General features: G+C 35.5%; 1 long non-coding RNA gene across 1 annotated transcript; it reads right to left on the bottom strand.

Annotated features, from left to right (window-relative positions):
• Positions 1–1,372: 1,372 nt before the first annotated feature.
• On the bottom strand, positions 1,373–4,228 carry LOC141338332 (uncharacterized). The gene is made up of 3 exons (XR_012355827.1): positions 4,125–4,228; positions 1,927–1,976; positions 1,373–1,756 (listed from the first exon to the last, which is right to left on the bottom strand). It is a non-coding gene; the product is annotated as an uncharacterized lncRNA (long non-coding RNA).
• Between the last annotated feature and the right edge of the window lie 2,673 nt (positions 4,229–6,901).

Here is a 6,901-nt window from a genome sequence, read left to right as displayed (position 1 = left end):
GACCTTACAAATACAAGGATGGCTGATGACTGGAAAAGGTTTACCTCACAAGTGAGGTTAAGAGGGGAAGAAATAGAGTGGGTTAGCATTACTATAACTTCAGTAATTCAGCTGTGTAAATTCAGTTAAATCATGTTTATAATGTGTGTATTATATTGAAAAGAAAGCGTAATTCTGCCTTGCCCAAAATTACTGGGTAGCTAGTAGCCTAGCTAGCCGTGATACACAACCAAACTGCACGACTAAGTCAGTTTTTTGAGGAGAAAAGCTGCAATTTCAACATGTTCAAGCATCCAGAATTATAACCACGTTAATAATGTTTGTAAGAAAACAAACAGTTTGTAAATCCATCAAGATTTCAGTGAGATAAGAGTATTAACATTGTGCAGGTCACTTATCTTACCTCCGTTTACCTCAGGGTCGACTGATCCCGCCAGAAAGCCAGCCTGTGGTAAGATGGCCGACCTGTGCGGACGCTCTAGACCTCGACATAACACATCTAGTCATTCTATATATATCTATGCTTAACACACACCATTAAGCATTTTAATCTATATAACATCATTCGAAAAACTCTGTGTAAGTGTTTAAAGGAAGATAAACATGCTCACATTAGAAATTAAGTCTTTCCACAGTCATTTTTTTAAATAAATGCAATATTGTTACCTGAAAGTTAGGTCATATGTTCTGTCAAACAATCCATGTTTTCTGGAGCTCTTTGTCCTGTGGGAAATAGTGAAATGACGTACTATATTACGGTTATTCGATCTACATCCCTATAGGCTACACTACGCCACAGTGGGCGCTGCTGGACTGCTATCCCTCACAGCCTCGTTTTTATATTTAACATCGCAGAATCACTGACATCATTTAGAGTAATTCGAAAACGAAACTATTTAAATCTGTATAAAGGAAAGACAAAACAAATCACAACAAGAACAATCTGTATTTTTCTTGTAATCAAGAACATTTCTTATGACAAAATACCTGATTAATGCCGAATGATGTTTGACAGTGAACGCATCTCCACCGCATATAATAGCTGCTGTCAGTCGCAAATATTAATCATCAGGTCAGGAAGCAATATTTTCTTTTTTTTTGGGGGGGGGGGGGGGGGGGTCCGAGTTGCGGGCGGGTTCGTTGAGAAGGTCGATTGGGTTCGGGTTGTTCAAACATTGACCCGCGCATCACTGATAGCGATCGCGAACCCTGGCTTACGAGGACAATCAGGGTTTAGCTGGACCTCATTCACACACACACAAACACACGTTACTAACCCTGGCTTACGAGGACAATCAGGGTTTATCTGGGCATTGCACACATATATATGGAAATAATACCAAGTGACTGTTTTACCTTCTAATAAAAACGCATTTATTCAACAAAACTTGAACAAAGGCATGAAAGTGAATTGACATTGCATATACATACTTTCAAAGTAGTTGTTAAAACCATCATCACCGGGTACATAATCACGTCTGAGGTCTTCAGCGGTGCTGGATTGATCTCTTACCAGGTCTTGAGTGTCACAGTGAGTGTGTTGTAGAACACTCTTTGTCCTCTTAAAAGACTCGGATGGTAGTGTTTTGTGAGATGGTGGTTTCGGTGTCTTGACAGACAGACTATCATAACTGTCGCTGTTTTGTTGAGAGTCTGGGATAAAGTCATCAGAGGAGTCATTGGTTGAGGATTTAGGTAATGGAGAATACAGTTCATCAGAGCGGATTTCTTCAAAACTGGAAAATTCAACCTCTGGCTTAAAAAAAAAACAATGATGATGATGATGATGATGATGATAATAATAATTTCATTATTATTAAAAACCTGTGTAAGAAATGCTGTACTGTCCTTATAGACCAGTGCAGTTTTCATGTAACAAACTTTAAAATGTTAACAGTTTATAAGTGATAACATAAATTAACATACCATTCTCGTATTCTTCATGAAGCAGGTTTTGTGCCACGATCTTGAACTCACTGAAAAAAAATGAGCTTGTGTTTCTTTTAGTTTTCATCAGATAACTGCACAATTTTCTATAAAACGATTGACAAATGTGAAAACAAAATGCATACGGCTTGAAAATAATGATTTGAATAAAATTAGATCAATAACATCAGAATTCAAAACAAAAATACCAGGAAATTAAAGGACACCTTCGGTTGACTTAAGTTTGTTGTGGGAACGTCATATTATGTCGTGATGATGAGGGAACGACATCCATTTCTCGTGGCCACGAGTTTAATGCATAAACGAACCTGCGTGACCTGGTAACCTGGTATTATCAGAAATTTTGAATTAAGAAATTATTATATTAATTGTAATAGAAATGAATACAATATTTACTAGGTTATTCACCTATTAACAATAGGTGATGCTGTATATGTGAATGCTGTCTGTGCGCGATGTAGCATCAAATAAAATAGCCCTACAAGAAATATTTTATGCATCCCACAGTCTTGTCCATTAACTGATCCTCTTTTTTCGTGATATTTTTTGTTATTCCTTTATATTAGTTATTTTTCCCTTCATTTTGATCTATTTACTGAACATTCTGAATGTAAATGATACTGTGAGGTTCTATGACTGGGATTTTTACTGGAATGTAGTTTAAAGGTTGAATTGAACATTTATTTTGTTTCATCTAATTAATTGACTAGACTATAAAAATACTAAAGTGTTTCACTGAGGAATGAATCAGTCAGGTAGTTTCATTTGTAAATGAAGACATGCTCATTTATCGTCACATACGGGCATAAATACAGTCAGTGGTGTAGTGGTGCCTGGAGAAGTGGGTACACGCTTCACTAATTCATTTATGAAGCATATATCCTCGTGACTCTAGGCAATCTCTTCATTTGAGACACTTTGAGCGTACTATTTGTACGCATTTGTTTACTCCTTGGATGGAAAAGTTTACAGAGGTTCGCTGGTTTGAGACATTTATGATCATAAAAACCTGCTTCTTTTTGTGTGTAAGGTATTGTTTTCATTATTATGTACCGATTCAAATTACTGGGGTGTGGGAAACGGAGCGGGCGATCATCAAATATATTTCAAACCAAGCAGGCACCACGGTCCTCCTGCCTGCATCATCACTGTCTTTTATTGGGTGTTTTTAGTGAATATTTACATTTATTGACATATGACTGGATGTGGTAGACTGTCATGATTAATGCAGGACTGAATGATACGCATCACAAGGGATTTGGTATAGTCAACATTTGAAGAGGATCAAAAAAGTTAACCAAAGTTGTCCCAAGACAAGAATGGGTATTTGTTTTTGGTTTAAGGACAACTTTGATTGAAGGTTTTGATCCACTTCAAATGCTGACTACTATACACAAAGCCCCCTGATAAAGAAGTGGGTATACGCCACTATAAAAAATATAGCCCTAACCAGTTATTGAAATAATAATAGCCTAATAATAATATTATTCATATAGGTTATCTATTAATTAGATAAAATAAAATGAAATATATGTTAAATTCAACCTAAAAACTGCATTCCAGTAAAAATCCCGGTCATATAGCATAATCAAAACTTCACTGGCATGTCCAGCATTTACAGTATCATTTACATTCAGAATGTTAAGTAAAGAGATCGAAATCAAGGGACAAATAACAAATATAAACAAATAATACAAATATTACAGAAAAAGAAGATCAGTTAATGGACAAGACTGTGGGATGCATAAAATATTTCTTGTAGGGCTATTTTATTTGATGTACTTTATGTAATATTTATTCATGATAAACTTTTGAATGCTGTCTACATTGCATCTACATATAATTATTTAATATTGTATAAGTTTCTATAATAATTAATATAATTATTTCTTAATTCAAAATAAAATATTAATAAACCTATCTCTGATAATCCTGGGTTACTATGGTCACGCAGGTTTGTTTATGCATTAAACTCGTGGCCATGAGAAATGGATGTTGTTTCCTCATCATCGCATCTCGTGGCCACAACATAATATGACGTTTCCATGAATAATATCTAGTGGCCATGACAAACATAAGTGAACTGAAGGTGTCACCGTATTCAAGAGAGTCAAGCAAACAGTCTCAACAAATGACCACACATGCACACCATATATTTGAGTGATGTAGATACTTACATTTGCAAGTTAAACCAAGCCCTTTTTGACTTGACACAGCACCACTACAATCATCGCAAGAATCCAAACTGGAGATAACGGCACTGTCAACTTCATGGTGACACTGTAAAGCGGGAACATTTTTTTTATTAAATCATATTCACATGTTGGACATAGCACAACTTTTCATTCATATGTGCCACTTTTGTGTACAGTACAAAAAATAAAATTAAAATAAAATAAAACCACATGCCTGTTTAAATTTTAAAAAATTAATGAATTCTTTTGTGGCTGTTTGAACACATTCAAACACACCTCTGGAAATGGTCTACAGTGCACAAACCCAAAATAATATCCAACTCCATTTACACCTGTATTTAGCATCATGCACTTCTGATTGGATAAAACGCATCTTAATGCCAGGTGTAAACTGAGCCTAAAAAGCAGACCAACCCCTTTTCATCAAATGTGTAACAGAGGATGGTCCTCACAAGGCAAAACCGTCCTTATATTTCATGTTGGCGTCACGTCCATCCCCCGACACACACCTGATGAAAATTAACAAACAGAGGAGTATATTTTACTCAAAGACTGAGTGCTCCTATAAATGTCTTTAAGACAATAGTGCAGGTTAAACAGCCTAGTATGACGCTCAGCCCTCCTACATCTAACACTGTCAGTAGCTATGTTTCCATCACCGTTTTAATGCGCATTTTGAAGTATCGCATCAGAAACGAGTGATGGAAATGGCAAATTTAGAATAAAAATCCCTTAAAGGATAACTGCTGCCAAAATGCAACCTGGGCTGTTTTTTTTACTGTAAACGAGACAAACTTCTATCTTAAAGCATAATTAGGACAAACGCGCCGTTTTTGAGATTGACCGTGATTTCGTTTTGTGGTCAGTGGCTGGTGAATGGGGAACTAGGGGCATATCTTTGAGCGAATCACAAATCTATATTTTTACAACACTAAGAAGACTCGACACACCATGAAACTTTGCTGGAAGTATCGTCTGGGTCTCTACACATGAACTCCAGCATTGAGAACATTGTTTGTGTACACAGAGTTTACTAAAAAGAACGTTTTTGAACAACTCACTTTCACTGTTTGAGTCTCCGCTCGCGGCCGTCTTGCCAGTCAAGAAGTGTCCATCTCCGAATGCGAGATAATAGTGAGGAGAGTAAAGATGGATAGCTCCTAAAGCATATTTCCATATAAATGCACGGCTAATTTGTTGTTTTGTCGCAAGTGAAAAACAATATTAACCTTCTAGTTGTAAAAAGAGCCTCATATAAGAAACATTAATATATAAGAATTTCGCATTCGGAGATGGACACTTCTTGACTGGCAAGACGGCCGCGAGCGGAAACAAAGAATGTTTGTCAGAGGCCATCACAACTACTAAGTACACTATATACTACTAAGTATAAACAATAATAGCCCAAGCGTAAATATCTAATGCCACTTACACAGCTATGTTGTGTACACAGCAGATATAGAACAAACATGCACAAAATTTTCAAATTAATTCTTTAGAGTAATTTGCATAATGAAAAAGTAATTATACAAACAAAATGCATAACACAATACAAAAAAGTTGACTTTCAATAATTAAAAAAAAGTCTTTAAGAGAGGACATACTCACTCACCCTTGAACACCATGGCCAAGAGAAATCACCGTAGTTGTAGGTAATCTCCTCATCTGGAAAGATATCCCTTATACTAAATAGGCAGAGGTGTGGCCTTCCTTCAAGAATTACTGTCTTCACTTTGCAGTTTGGATTTCTGTGATCGTCATTCACCAATCGTCCAAGTGATCCATCCTCTTTTGAAGCATCTAGGCTGTGAGAAAAATAGTGCATACTTAACACATTCCTGAATGAAACAAGGTACTAACTAAATATGATATATTTTGGGATGTTAAGCTAACCTTGGCATATCTAACCTATTGTCAAATAGATGAGACATTTAACCTTCCTCCCTAACTATTTGTTTCGTTAAGTAAATTCAAAAAGCTGGATGATGCACTTAAGGTCAAAAATACCCCCTTAAGAATGACCCTGTTGACCCCCTGACCACCTTGTAATTAATTATTATATTATTAATAAACATAATTATAATGCAAATAAAATCAAATGCATTTTTGACTATCTCTAGAAGTGGTCTGCAGTGGACAAGATCAATTTAAGATTCTGTTCACACCTGTATTTAGCATCATCCACTTTTGATTGGATTAAAAAAAAACATGTTAATGCCTGTTGTAAACACCTTATCATAGATTATTATATTATATTAATTAATATTTCATTAATAATAATAATAATAATAATATTAATAAGAAAATATTAAACACATTTTAATAGACTCATTTTTGTTTTAGAATAACATGCAACATACAGAAATGTAAAAGATAATTAACAAATGTTAAAAAAGCTATCTTACCAGTAACATGTTCCATTCCATGTGAATTCAAACAAGTAGTTGCTCTGAATGTCTTCAACATGTTTACTGTGAGAGAGAATCCCACGGTATTCAACAACAAAGGTGGATGGTTCAATATGTTCCAGTGCAAACACACCTCTCCCTAAAAGACAAAAAGCAAGTCCACCTATTGTTAGACAATTAATTGACTTGTATTTTACAGTAATATGAGGTGCAGCATCTGGGAAAAAATAGTTTTCACCACTATGACACACACTTACTATCTGCAAACTACCCATTAAATTATTTTGAATTTTTTTAAAGTTTGACTCTTAGTCCTGCATGTACAGTATGTGACTCACCCCAGGATGAGAT

The sequence above is a fragment of the Garra rufa genome, chromosome 7, assembly GCF_049309525.1.
Source record: "Garra rufa chromosome 7, GarRuf1.0, whole genome shotgun sequence".
NCBI classification, from domain to species: domain Eukaryota; kingdom Metazoa; phylum Chordata; class Actinopteri; order Cypriniformes; family Cyprinidae; genus Garra; species Garra rufa.
This window is presented reverse-complemented; position numbering and strand designations above follow the sequence as displayed.